This window comes from Haliotis cracherodii, unplaced genomic scaffold (assembly GCF_022045235.1).
Source record: "Haliotis cracherodii isolate W230 unplaced genomic scaffold, xgHalCrac1.p SCAF_4, whole genome shotgun sequence".
NCBI classification, from domain to species: Eukaryota; Metazoa; Mollusca; class Gastropoda; order Lepetellida; family Haliotidae; genus Haliotis; species Haliotis cracherodii.
The window spans coordinates 9,584,102-9,599,957 of NW_027266297.1; the positions used below are offsets into that span (position 1 = coordinate 9,584,102).

Below are 15,856 nucleotides of genomic sequence, written 5' to 3' on the forward strand. Positions count from 1 at the left end.
TTTTAAGCCGTTGTTGCTCCTGAAACTTGATTTTACAAGCAAAGCCCAGATCGCTACGACGGTGATGTGATCATTGAGTATACATGTAGACTATGTGGAATATGTGAAGTCTCGCCCTACCGGTGAAGTTCCATGACTTGAATATAATATGATTGTTTCATGTACTGGACCGACGAGCTTGGATAATATACATGTAATTGCTTGATGCTATGGAACGGCATACCTTGAATTACTGACAGGCAGAGATAATGAAACCCTGAGGTGAAAGTGAACTGGATTTGCATGAACTTCAATTGTAACTAAATGATTTCATAGCTAATAGCTCATTACTATTGAGAAGTATAAACACAGTTGGTTTCCTGTATACCTTAAACTGTGACCACTTGACTTTTCACAAACGGTTACGTTAGTGCGTTGTCTCGATCTCTGGTTACTCATCCACGCGAACACTGATAGTATATCAAAATGCCGGAGGTAGAAATGTGTTGTAATGGTAATTCTTTCTTCTGATCTTAATTGAATATGTTCTTATCAAGACATGATCACTCACACATTAATGTATGGACCAGGGCTATTTATATTACTAAATGGATATAATAATATTGAAAATAAAGCCCATGTGATTTTGAAATTTAGATATAAAAACTGTTTGTTTGTTTGTTTGTTTGTTGTTTGACGCCGCAGCTGTCTAACGTGTGGGCAGTTTCATTTTCCCACAAAGAAACTGTATCGTGTCAAAGATGACCGCTTGAACCTCCTGAAGACCTGTCTGCTGCAGGGAACACATTCTGCCCTTGAATATATTCCCCATCTTGTTGGAGTGTCAATGTAAAATATGTCTGTATATGCTATGCTAATATGAATAGTAAGATGATGATGTTTGTTGTTTAACGCCGCACTCTGCAATATTCCAGCTATATGACGGCGGTCTGTAGTTAATCGAGTCCGGACCAGACAGCCCAGTGATTGACATCATGAGCATCAGTCTACGCAATTGGGATACGATGACATGCATAAACCAAGTCATCTGGAATATTCTGTGATGATTTGAGACACGATACTGGTCTGGCACTGTGATGGAGTTCTGGAAGCTAGATGGACTATATAAGTGTAACAGGGATTAATCTAGTGATATTATATTGTGTACATAAATGTATAATTAATCATTTTAATCTTATTTCAGGTTTGTAGTGATCCGGGAGACGACGATTGGTTTATATATCTACAAGCATTCGTCACCACTTGCCCCTTTACGTAACCTGCAAGAAAACTCGCCCCCTATCGATGAATGTTATGTGCGAAAATACGACAAATCAATCAGAATGTGCGTATGATTTCAAGCTCTTCGTCAAAGAATCCCTCAGAAATATTTTTTGATTTTACATGTATCTTGCATCTAAAACTATACCCAAGACACAGTTAAATGTGTTCAATCATACTGTATAATTCCGTATATCCCGATCTGCATTAAATTGCATCTGCAATATGTATGTTATATGGGGAAATATATGTGAAGCATTACGCAACGAGTTGACAATTGTTTTAGGTATGCCCGTTTGCGCTAAGACAGAACCCGGTCGCAAAAATGGCCATGAGAGGGGTACGAGTCGCTATTCGGCTTGTCCCGGAATAACACGAGTTGGTCACAAATGATCTACTAGTTGAAATTAGTTGTCGGTCAGTCTGTCTCTTGCATTTATTTATTTTTGCTGCACAGTTCTGTGTCACAGGGCTGGTCACATTTTAGGTATAAGGGTATATCGGTTGATCTATTTTCATGTCATAGTCTTTGGTGTCTTAGCAATAGCCGAGGCCTTGCTTCTGGCTTGATTGGTCCTGTTTCAAATATATATGTTATCCGCTATGTTACTAACTAGTCACACTATCACTGCATGACGATTGCACACCAGCTTGATAATTGTACAACTCAAAGGTTAGTTATTCTATATTTTAGTTGTTATATAAACTGTTTGATAGGCATTAGAAGTTGACAGATGACAAGGTAGACACAATTTTATGGATAACAACTTCTTTAATACTGTGAAAAGCGAAGTTTCGGTATAGATCCTTATACCGTTGTCAAGCAAGAGTGAAAGAGGGACATATTACAGAATATATATAGTAGGTGGCGGATTAAGAGTAGAGGATCTCTACGTCGCTTTTCACAATATTAAAGAAGTTGTTATCCATAAAATTGTGTCTACCTAGTTGTTATATAAATTGTAGATTAAAGTCTGACATAAATCATTGCATAAAGTAGGTATAAATATGTTCATGATCAACCTAGTGTAAGTATATACATAATCTACCGTTTAACCTGTATGAATGTGCGTATGGTTTGTTCACTATGTTTAATCTGGTCAATATGCTGGCTAGTAATTATTGTTTTGTAACTGTTTACTGTATGATGTAAGATTGATATATATCATCATTCCTGTAATGTTGGTAATATTGTAGAATTTCATTGTGGTCATCACAATTATGTATATATATGTTTCAGTAAGTATAATGGTAGCCCTTTATATATAATCGAGTTGTCAAGAAATACATTTGATCAATGTATTATCCCTTATATAGGTTTACTGTAAGAGTTTGCTGCCCGGCTCTTGGTGCGTGGACACAGCCCAGTGTCACCCACAGGGTAGGTTTCTTTGTGCAGACACAATATAGTCTGTTTCAGTATTATGCCTTGTTATTATTATAGTCTTCACGTCAACAGATAATTTGCTCATCACATGTAAACATGTGATCATATCAAGTCATTTGTGTAATGTATTATTGTGTAATACCTATACCTGTATATGTTTATATATATGCGCATTTATGTACTTACTTCATGATGATATGTTCACCACGTGTGATTTTATTTTATGTAAATTATTTATTCATTATCATTACATAGTATCTTCTTCCACTATCATGGAATAAACGGATAGTACCTCACAACCCGCATCCTGCAGTTTCTGTACATAAAACCCTAACACCACTATCTCATGGCTGCAACATAGGAGGAGTGGACGCGTGCGTGTCTCATCACTCGGATCTAATTTCATGAAGACGAGCTTTGATGTGAAGATCACATTCGTGACCAACTTTGTTAAACCGGGACAAGCCAAATAGCGACTCGTGCCTCTCTCGTGGCCATTTTTGCGACCGGGCTCCGTCTTAGCGCAAACAGGCATACCCAAACACAATTGTCAACTCGTTGCGTAATGCTTCACATATATTTCCCCATATATTATATATATTTCAGATTTAAAGCACATCGGAACATGCGGAATTATACAGTATGGTTGAACACATTTAACTGTGTCTTGGGTATAGTTTTAGATGCAAGACATATGTAAAATCAACAATTGTTTCTTTGGTATTCTGTTACCAATAACTTGAATTCATACGCGTATTTTGATTTGTTTGTCGTATTTTCGCACATAACATTCATCGATATGGGGACGGGTCTTCTTGCACGTTACGGAAAGGGGCGAGTGGTGACGAATGGTGAAGATCGCTGACCTTCACAATCGGCCCTGTTTTAGTATTTGGTACTGACCACTGCCATCATATTATGTCCTGTTATTGAATATTGTACTACCACTCTATTGTGCATTACCATTTTGATTGGTTTGATTTGTAAACCTAGTGAATTTCGTAATACATTTGTTGATTTATACCATTTGTTGGTTGTATGTTGGTTTCGCACTTAATTCTTTTACGAACAGATTTCTGGGTTAACATATACTCAACAACAAAAGTTCTTGTGACACCAATATCTTAGTGTATTTTTGTAAAGTTTGGTTTTCAATATTGTAGTACATGTATGGAATCAAGTCACAAAAAACGCAACTGCTACAGAAAAGCATGCATTCCATGCAAAAGTTGACTTTTATGCATTTTATGCATTTCGCTACCCAAAGAATGGGTATAAAAACATGTGCGTTGACGGGATTCCATATGCATCGTTTAGCATCGTGCTGACAACATTGGTATGCTTGAAGCAGGATCGAGTCAACGTGATGTTGCAAGACAATTTAACGTCCACAGAAACTACATTTGGTGTTTATGGCAACGTTGGCACCAGACGAATGCAGTCAGAAACCATCCTCGGAGTGGCAGGCCACGCGTAACCTATAATTGACAAGACAACTGGATTCGAACAACACACCTACAAAATAGATTTCAGCCAGCAACAATGACTGCTAGAAGCATCCCTTGTCTTCGACGAATATCTTCACAAACCGTACGTCGTCGCCTCAGCTGTGCAGGGATTGTCGCCATAAGACCCACCAGACGTCCCATTTAGACAGGAAACCACCGTCAAGCACGTCTACAGTGGTGCAGACAGCGTCTACGCTGGACGGCCATGAAGTGGGGACAAGTTCTATTCACTGACGAGTCTCGTTTTCACCTCAGCCACAGCGATGGACGGATTCGCGTGTTCCGACGTCGAGGTGAACGTTACGTCAATCATCGTGTCATAGAAGAAGATCGGTTCGGGGGCGGCACCGTTATGGTATGGGGTGGGATTACAGCAAGACAGAGGACCCGCTTGATAGTGGTGGAGGGAAGTCTCAATGGACAGCGCTACCGCGACGAGATCATCAGCCCTGTTGTTCTACCGTTTTTGCGTCGTCATGGCCCAGGCATTAACTTTCAACATGACAACGCCCGACATATTGCTCGACTTTTTCAGGATTCTCTTAAAAACAACAACGTGAATGTCATCCCCTGGCCGGATCGCTCCCCTGATCCCTCACCAATCGAGCACATGTGGGATGAGATGGATCGGCGCCTTCAACGTCAACCACGTGCTCCACAGACACTCCAGGAACTTCGAAACATGCTCCAGCAGATATGGACAGATATCCCACAAGACTTTGTGCGACGCCGGGTACATTCCATGAGACGAAGATGTGTTGCTTGCATTGCAACCAGAGGTGGACACACATGCTATTGATTTGTAAATTGACATTTTGGCATGTTTTTATGAAATCACGCATTTCCTGAAGTCAGTATGGCAAATTAAACTATTTGAACACTTCCAGGAGTCTTTTATCTGTTATCTTTCTTTTATTCAGATTTGATAAAAAACATAATTTTGCATTAAGTCTTATTTAATGTCACACGGACTTTTGTTGGTCAGTATATTACAATTTGGGAATCGACACGCGGCAGAAATATTTGCTGTTAATTTTTATATTTATTTTCGGTTATAGGCTTTAGATCGAAACAGACTATAACCTTATCATATATTCAGTAGGTAATAGTCTTCCAAATATTTTCAGATATGGGGCCAGCCCAAAAAATCTAATATGACTGCCATGGATGAATGAAATATCTGGTCCGTCAAACAATGCAATGGCCAGGTCAATGGCATCAGTATCAACTGTTGATGTGCAAAACGAGTGGCCCAATCGTCCAAGGCGCCGCGATTCGCTGTGCGTCCCAGTTGCGTCCCTTGGGCACGCCAGAAACCAATGACTGTGGGTTCGAATCCCGGTTAGCCCCGATTAGGTTTCTAGGTTTGTCAGCACCATACCCTAGCTCGTGGGTTTCACCGAAGTGGTAAACGTCTAAGACCTGCATCACTTCGGTCTTTCCTCCACATTAAGCTGACACGCCGCGACATAACTGGAATACTGTTAAAGGCGGCGTTAAACCCAACTCACTCACTCACCCATCAAGGACGACCAAGCTGTGTGGAGAATCTTAGCTTGCATAAGTTCTTCCTGTTCACAACCTTATCATCATCTGAGCATTAACTACCCGCACTATAAACCCCAAACACATTACATTCAAAGCGTCCTCAGAAATCATCTGGGGCGGTATCGCCGTGATCATCGTGAGAACTGACTGGAGACATTGGACTTTATCCAAGGAACTTAAGATCTTGGTAGTTATCTTGTATTCTCAGCCCTATTTTCAGTCTGAAATGGGCCTGCCTGATTTTCTCAATTTGTACATTCTTATCAGGTTGAAGGATTTAAATTTATGCAAGATGCATCACCCTCTTCAGTTTAAAAACGATGATAATATTCATCAGTGCTATCGTAAGTTTCAGTCCCCTTACCGTCCTACCAGAATGATTGTCAAAGGGACTTTGTGAATTTGAAGCCTTTATTAAACCTATGTATTCAGAAACACGGGCACATACCTTTCTCCCCTTAATCTAGTAAGACTTTGATGCCATCTACAGCTATCTCTGACATGACTGACATTCATGATGTTCATGCTTTTAGTAATGCATAATACTGGCAATTACACAACGAAATATTGGATAGTGTACACTCAGCGCCATACCCGTACTCCTGGGTTCCACTTAAGTGGGAAATGCCTAGGAACTGTATCAATTTGGACTTTCTTCCCATATTAAGCTGATACGCCGTAAGATACCTGAATACTGTTCAAAGTGGATCTAAGACCAATTCACTCACTCACTCATTGTTTATGACAACACTCGCAACATAGATAATTCACATGCTGAAGGGGTGGTAGGGTCAAAAGGCTACATCTTGCCGTGTTATTTCGGAAAACAAACTAGATTCAGTTTGTCCAATTAGGATATGTATCAGTATTAAATTTAGGAAGTAGAGCACTGTTAGCACGCGCATACGAGCGTGAGCCACAGAGGTATAGCGATACAGCGGTAGCGCTAAAGCGAGTTAACAGCGCTGTTGGAAGTCGAAATTCCGATCGGGCTGCGTCGAGTAACTGTGAACTTTATTACATCTGAAAAAATACGCTGTAGCCAAACAAAGGCACTCCGAACCACTGATGTACCGGAGTACTGATATAAGTCATACTAGTAACCAGAAAATAGTTTGTTTGAAATATATGCGACAAGTGTACGTACAGTCCATAAATAAACTAATGGCCGACATGCCCATTTTGCCGTGCAGAAACACTGAATATGTTTAACAAATACTTGCAAAAATTAGAAAATGCATTAAAATGAAAAGACAATTAAAGTGTGTACCAAACTGGACAAGAAGTCTTTGATCTAACCTTTTGGTCTCGGTTGATTTTTTTGCGCCAAAATGATCACGCATATCATCAGTGAATGTGGTATTTACTGCTGGAGATTTTCTGTAAATATAGAGAGTACGCATGTTTCTTATACAAACATGCTTATTTCAACATGAATGCATATTGTTTAGTATATACCACTACTTATTTGTAAATACATGTTTGTACGTTTATCAATACTACAATAGCCTTTATTGGCCTGCTGTCCCCCCAGCGCTGTTCAACGATGCCGGTGGTGCCGACTATCGGCCTATTTTGGGGCGATGATGGCATGCCAAATTGAATCTGACACTTCGTTGCACATACCCTGTGTACTGTAAGTGTGTATAATTTGTTCCTCAGCAATTTCTAATGAAATAATGTGTTCAGGCAAAAACCCGAACAGTTCTGTCTTGTTCTCTTGTTTCTCCGAAATGCCTCCCATGTGTGAAGATGTTTGCTGTTTGGTTGAACGAAGCGTCTGAATCCTTTTCTTCGTTTGCTTCATGCTGTTGATTTGAGACTGATTGTACTCATCCCAAGCTATGTCAACTCTGGACATACTCTCAAGCTGTTTTTATGCAAATGAATAAAAACATCATTCTTGTGAATAATCAGAATTCATTAGTTAAGTTCCCTGTCCTAGGTCTTTGCATTATCACGTTTGCCGCCCCAGTTTCAGGCAGGTTTCTAATCACGATATTAATCACATTATCACAAGAAATGAAATAATGCATGAAAAAATTGCATCTCAACGTGAAAACAGAAAAAATAAGGATATTCGTGTTACAGAGGTATTAACGTCTAGATATATAGCACGGTGAAAAGGGCATTTACCAAACCAAAATTAACCTGGTGGGAAAATAGATATTCCCATGGGAAAACAAGCAACGTGAATCCACAAACTCTCAAGTTATCATAAATTAGGCATGTTGGTCTAGGTGATAGTGACGATCACAAAGACATGCACATGTGTGTGAGATCTGTGCCACTGAGAAAGAATCCACACCACGCCCAGGCGAGATAAGGAATATTAAGACGAGTACAAGTTCAGATTTCCTTCCGATTAATGTGGTATGGATGATCCCTTTGAGCCTGCCTATCAGCTCATCAGCGAAAACAAACTGATATGTAGATAGTTTTATTTTGTAAAACCACATTCAAGTGTATACGGTACCTACACATAAATGGACATTACAAAAGAGCAATATAGATATAATTGATAGAAATACATATTTTGACCATTGTGTCTGGGCATTGAGCATTACGTTTAAAAAGGTTTCAACTGATGGCGCAGCATTATTTTCAGATGAAGAAGCCTGTGTCCTAAATCATGAAATGCATTAAAAACAACCTAAGTATGAAAATCATTCTCAATATGGTGTCAAACATATCAAGAACAATAACTGCATCGTTGAGATTCACAACCAGTACTCCAGTAATCAATCATTAAGTTGTTACAAGGTAACATCAAGGTAACCCTTACATTGTACATTTATATGAATGTACTGGAAGTAGGTTTCAATATTTCAGAAAGATTTATAGCAGCGTTTGATGATTAGTTTGGCGTTAGTTGTAACAAATGTTGATGACAGTAACCTGCATTGATGCTCACATACAGTCATCGAAGCGGCCCACAAATCACAGTGTCTCTGACAGCGCAGAACATATAACGGAAATCATGCAGATCACTGGTCACAGAAAAACAACCATTCCGTCAATAAACAGTTACAGTAATACACCTGAGTCTCGACGCCGCAAATATCAAGAATATTGACTAATCCGACATCCCAGACATTGCAGATTGCCAGTTTCGAGATCCCTCTTTTGATGTGTTTCCTGCGCTGCTACTTGATCGATCATCGAATATATGATCGTCTCGGTAACATGAGGGACGATGTGCGATCCCTATCTATGGTGGTAATATGACAATAAACGTCAGTACAATTGAAGGAACCACGCCGCCCGGCAAATATAGGCTATCCCTTTGATTTCGTTCGGAGAGCAGCTAAGACACTAATTTGACGCTTACTATCTTGCTATTGACCCGGGAAGATCCGGGATAGAATAGGTCTTCCGCAACCCATGCTTGTCGTAAGAGGCGACTTACGGGATCTAGTGGTCAGGCTCGCTGACTTGGTCGATGCATGTCATCGATCCTAGTTGCGTGAATCGATGATCATGATATTAATAACTGGATTGGCTGGTCCGGACTCGATTATTTACAGACCACCGTCATATAGCTGGAATATTGCTGAGTGCAGCGTTAAACAACAAACCAACCAACAACCGACCCTTGCTGTAACGCCCAAGTTAATAGTTGGCATACCTCTGTATCACTGCGCTGTACACTGTTTTAACTATTGAATGAAATTCAGATTGTTGATTGCCATGTGATGATAATGTTTTGATATATCATTTGACCCTATAAGATCATAGGAGATTTACTGTTGTGAGAAGTAAAAGAAAGCGACACCTGCGTAGTATCCATACACGGTTTTTACAGGCAATTCATGTAAACATGTTAAATACTGACAAACAGATAATTAGCCTGTTTTTTAGTATTTTAAATATCATCTGTTAGGAATAAAACGTATGCAATGTTCGCCAAAGATTTTCTTCACTCATGTGAGTCTTTATTTCAAAGAGGGATTTCGGGCAAAGAAATCCTAAAAAAAATCAAAATCTGCATGTATCAGTATGGTGAATTATGAGCCCAAAGGAGAATGTGTCATTGACAATCAGCAGTTTCAACGCAATGCCATCATATTCAGGTCCAATTTTAATATACTGCAGGACAACAGATATTTGAATGTAGCTAAAAAGGAAACAATCCATACGTATTCGATAGTGATGTATTTGACACGGGTATCACAGTTGTGTGTTGGACCTTAAGTTTGCAGTGGTTTAGAGACTGTTTTCAACCAAGTTTTGATAATTTTGTATTGTTTTGGTCAAATCCAATTTCAAGTGTATACTTTCTCTTGTTAGGCAGTTTACTTCTGCTGAAGGTTATTTGACGATCTGAGTTGATGATTAACGCAGCGATATTTGAAGACCAGCGCCCTCGTCGACGATGAGACGCCATCAGCCATGTCACAGACCGTAATGACTTGATCCTCTGAAGTCTGCTCCTACGTACGACAGACATTGGGTTACTGTTGCATATTATTACTCCGGGTCCCTAATGATTGATAAATATGTTGACATTTAAGCAATTCATTCATACAAAACTGTAAGAAAAAAAAAATTACAACTATTTTATTGCTGAAAGCGAAGAGAATAAAACTAATAAACAAATTGAAATGAAGAATAAGCTGGCTTCATATCTATGTAATATTACTTTCATATGCAACTTAAACAATGGATGCACATGTACACATGCGGCAAAGAGCCAATTCCTTTCCACTGATTTGCCCAAATGATCGAGAATGTGTTCAGTAACAAGTGAAACCGCCTCATCTGTTTCATAATTAGATCTATGTATTAATATTCATGGTGACGAAAGACGAATGACAAGGCTAGTATGTCTTTTCAAAAGTCAACTTTCCCTTCATGTCGAACAATATTCCTATATATTTCAGAATCATTTAAGTAGAAACGAGTATGCTCTTACTAAGAAGATTTCAAAGAGTGTCATCCGATTCTTCCTCAGAAGTTGTTTGATTACAACACACCCAAACTATCGCAACAACTGATTGACATATACATGTACAGGAATGCTTTGACATTTGTACTTTTACCTACAGGGTCCTTACTTAACACTACTGAGCACTGTATAGGATAGGGCATTACTATTCATCTTGCTGGTGTTCTTGTCTGACTTAACTGAGACAACAAAGAAGACAATACGAAAAATAACTGATCCACTGAATCTTTTCTTTGACCAATATGACGAAAACACACGTTCTGGTTTTGCACGACGTTGGACGTTGACCATATTGCAGTGGTACATATAACGTTAGCAAACCTTTATGTAGTCCATATTTACATTGTAAGGATGTAGTATGGGTAAGCAAGCGATATTGTCATGAGCTATTTAGATGCAATAAGTATGTGAGATTCATTTGCTTTAGGTGCTGCATAGGTAGACGATATTAGTTTCAGACTATATGCTTCTGTGTTACTCAGAAGTTGATACTTGTCACGTGTCTGAAATATGACGCAATATATTTTGAATGGCTGGCACACTGACTTGCTTGAAGACGATACATTCGTATATGATACATGCATCACCTATGAACCTACTGGTGTTGAGTTTGAATGACAGAGGGGTTGGCAGAATCAAGACCATAAGATGTGGTAATAAGTTCAGATATTGGCAAAGTTGGTGTAATTTGGTCCTCTGGGATTGTTTGGTGATAAGTTTAGATGTTGGCATAAGTATTAGATGGGTATGTCCTCAGAATACACTGCTGCGCAAAGTCGTGGAACATTTGCACATCACTCTGAAAAGCAAAAACAAATTGTTGTTATTGAAAGTGTATTCCTGAGACACTCAACATGTAGTTTACGATATTTTGTGTTTATAATGCTTTACCTTGCATGATCTATGATCAGATTTTATTGTGGTTAGAGGCGAGATCAGAGCTGCTGTGAATGTTCTATTAGACACCTGATAGTGTTGTACGCTGTCGCGTATGACTCGCATGTCGCATCATCTGTTGTCTATGAGACAGTGGCTAAGCCACGAGCGGTTATAACGATAGATCACTTGGGCTTAGCTATAACAATTCAGGGCCTAACTACCATGTAATAAACACTGGTTTTGCTCAGACATATTTCATTTCAAAAGTAGAATTTATCAGCAAAGTGAGGAACTCTACCTGGGTGAACTGGAGGTCAGGGCAACATCGGAGGAATGCCCTCACGTGACCGATGACGTCAACACGAGCATCCTCTCGAATACCGGAGAGAATATTACCCATGATGCAGAGCGAGACAGCAAGTTTGCGGTCATTGTTGCTGCAATTCAAATAGTTACATGTCATGTTTCCTGTTATTTTGTGTGTCATGTATCCATGACCAGTAAATGTGTTTATCACAAAGTGGATCTTGTTATTTACTCTATCTGTATTAACATAGTTTTCAAATTTGCTTCATCGAGTGAAAATATGTTTTTAATTTCGATTAGTTTAAGAATGAAAACAAAAAGACCCGTACGTGCTTCAATCCTAAGTAACATATATCAGGAATCGAAACATACAAACTGATTTCTTTGACTATTATACTTACGATGGGGAACATATTTGGCGAATAATCTGAATGATAATATGTCAAATATTCTGGAGACATTCTCACCTGTGAACAACAACAACAGGGTGGGCCTGTGTTGATGTGTTTTGAAGATCGGCGTGATTCAACAAATGTGATGTCATAGCTTCCATTGTTAAGTGGACGTCAGCGTTGACCATCTTCACTTGCCGGGGCCTGCCTACCTGTGTGAAATATTGCAAAACAATGTCAGTCTACTTTCCTCAGACAGATTGAAAATCACTTGCATGATACATATTGTTAATCGTGTTGTCTTATTAAATGATAACGTCACATTTGTACCAGTGCAGAATAAAATGCACACACAGACATATCCATGCCCTTGTTGATTAAACCATACTTCTTGTCACAAACATGTCAAATACTCGAATAGAATGACTGATGTTCTGCGTTCGCCCACAGCTTGTATCATATGATAGTGACACCTGCTCAAGGTAGGAACGGAATCGTACGATGCAAATAGTTTTATTGCTTTTATTTACGTTAGAATATTATGATACACGTGTCCAATTTAGGTATATTATCATGTGGTGGCATTTAAACTACTGTACGAGAAAAATATAATCTTTCTAATAAAATGATAGATTTGTCCATGGAGAGCTGATATACAGCTTGAAGGACTTTAGCGATCAGGAGCCATACGATGATGAGAAAACAAATAATAATTCAGTACGCCTAGAGTTCGCCGCACGGCGAGAGAAATCAGACATGGCCTTCACACAGTGTGGGGAATCTAACTCAATCGTTGAACGTGTAATTTGTTCAGCGAAGCTTGTGATATCCTTAGATCAAGGGGTAAGCCCTGGTTGAACAACGAAGTTCATTGGCTTAAGAAACGAGGAACGCAAAACTTTGAAACAAGTCTTTTGATTTTTCAAGGTACGAAAACAAAGAAAGGTTGCAAATACAATTCGAAAGGAAGCAAACGATCGCGATTGGTATCGTTTAGTTGATAACTGTCTCTAACCAAATATAATGAATTATTGGAAATTACTTCTAGTCCATTGTAGAGGCCTTTTCTCATTTTCTATTCACCGATGTACTGACACCAGTGACCCGAGGCATTGGCACGTTTTAAATGGAATGTCATTTGTGTAATGTTGACCGGAATAAGGCAAGGAGGACAAACGTGTGTTTCCTGTTTGAGAACCGTACCCGAGTAGAAGACCCAGGGGTGAGTATGTTAGATGCATTGTCACACGCGTGTCACCCTTAACGTAATGGGGATACAGTGACAAAGCTTTCACATTCGGGTTTCTAAACCAACTCGATTGAGTCGTCGCGTATGTAATAGTTTTTAATCTTCTTATAGTAATAGTTGACCTATGTTTATGCTTGTGTCCCTCAGATGAAAGTAACACACTATGCACAAAAAGCACATACAAGTATAATGTAATGGATCGCTTATGTTAATATCGTTTATGACACCTTTAGGATAAGGTAATTACCCTACAGCGAGTCAATGGACAAACAACTACACACCTGTGACGCATTCAGTGAAGTGACAATATACATGTATGTTGCCGCCATATTTTTCACAAATGTTTCCTTTGTATCTGTTTTCCCGAGTACACTATTTATATACAACTCCTGATATCTACACAACAACAAGCCTGGTTATTCGCCCGTGTGAGTCAAACTGGAAGTCGGGTGATGAGGAGCGGAGAGTCAACATCTCCCACAATCAACGCTTGTAAATAAATAAAGACTAGATTTGTGAACTATGAACATTCACGCTTCAAAACATAATACTGACAACAATCTCAACTGTCATATAGCATGTCAGCATATTCAGACGATATACCACCATTGCATATTTCATTATCACAGTCCACGTTTGTCTTTAGTTATGAATGACTTTTAAGAGAGAGAATGATGTTGGGTATGACTATAATTATGTTGTATAAAGTATACAGTATACACATTGCGTCAATCAGGCGACATTTTAATGTATTGGAAGAACTCGCTGGAATAGTTTTCCTTATACGAATGTCATAGGAGAAAATAGTCAATAAGATTGTATGTGATGCACGTATCAGTTCAACAACGGCAATGTTGTCTCATGTGCCGTACCATTCGGTGCATGTATCTCAACGACTACTTCAAGTCCAAACTAAAAATCAATGATACATGTACTCAAGAATCATGTCCTGAAACACACGTCGGTAAATGTACTAACATGCTGCGAGGCTCAGACTGGCAATCACAAACGCAACACTGGCCCACACCGTCATTGTGACACCCTGCCGCGCAGACCAGGTAGAGGATCACGTTCATATATAGATCAGTCTATTGTGAATCAACGTGACGTGAATTCTATTGGACAAAAGAGACTCCGTTTCTTTTGCACATGATTAGCATATGATATAAAACTATCTCTTGAACTTGTATGAGCCAACAACACAGGAAAATACAATAATCATACATAAATGCGCATTTAACCATAACATATTGCTTGTAAAACGTCTATACATTATAAACGCTACATGGATTTTACTTAGTCATAACAAATGTGTAAACTGTAAATTAGATAATGTGTAAACCTCTCATGTCTTACATGGGTACAGCTATACATTTCTGATATGTGTACTTACGGACTTCGATACATTATCGCCCATATTGCATGTAAGGATTTCCACCTAGTTGTATATACACAAATATATATTATAAGACCTCAAACGTCATGAATTCCACACAGCATTAAATAATTGAGAATATGACTTACACAATGTGTGAATTAATTAAAAATGGACAGGGTTGATGAGGAAGTGTGGGTGTGACATTATATTCAGCTAATGTAGTCTGCACGGGGGCATATATTCAAACGTTTTAGACGGTGCCCTCATTACATAGAACATTACATAAATTTCGGTAACATGCTCTCACCGTCCGCGGTGTTCCGAACCGGAAGGTTACACACAACACTAGCATCTAAATAAAGCAACTTCCTAGCTGAGCACAGTCAACATATAAATGCAATTAGCGTCCACCGAATCAGAACAGAAACAATGCAACACAATCATTGCTAAACAATAAAATACACAGCCATATAACATAAGTCACAATAAAATCACTTTCCGCAGATATCTTATGAGCATTATTCAAGCAGTCATTCCAAGATAGAGTGAGTGAGTTTAATCAAAGTCACGTCGGCATTATTTCAGCCATAATGTGACTTTCCAAGATAGAATGAAGCAGCCCTTCAACGTTCAGTTTTAAAGTATATACTGCTTTCATGACGTCATTATGTCCTACAAATAGAATGAAGGACATGACATGGATGTGGTCATGGTACCGAATTTGACAGATCACTCTTTGAATCGTTGTTCGTCGAGTTTTTCGCTTCACCCACCTAAACACAGCAACAGTCTGAAGTAGACACGCTTCACCCACATAAACACAGCAACAGTCTGAAGTAGACACGCTTCATCCACCTAAACACAGCAACAGTCTGAAGTAGACAAGATTCATTCACCTGATCACAATGACAGTCGGAAGTTTACAGGCTTCACAAACTTGAACACAATGATAGTATGAAGTAGACACACTTCACCCACCTGATCACAATGGCAGTCTAAAG

General features: G+C 39.0%; 1 protein-coding gene across 1 annotated transcript in view; it reads right to left on the reverse strand.

Annotated features, from left to right (window-relative positions):
• Positions 1 to 10,329: 10,329 nt before the first annotated feature.
• LOC139479685 (uncharacterized) overlaps positions 10,330 to 15,856 on the reverse strand; it is a 43,366-nt gene continuing 37,839 nt past the window's right edge. Inside the window, exons 9-11 of the mRNA XM_071262529.1 lie at positions 12,304 to 12,440; positions 11,829 to 11,967; positions 10,330 to 11,450 (exon numbers count right to left, since the gene is read on the reverse strand). The gene's annotated coding sequence lies outside the window, so the exon portion shown is untranslated. The remainder of the gene's footprint in view (positions 11,451 to 11,828; positions 11,968 to 12,303; positions 12,441 to 15,856) is intronic.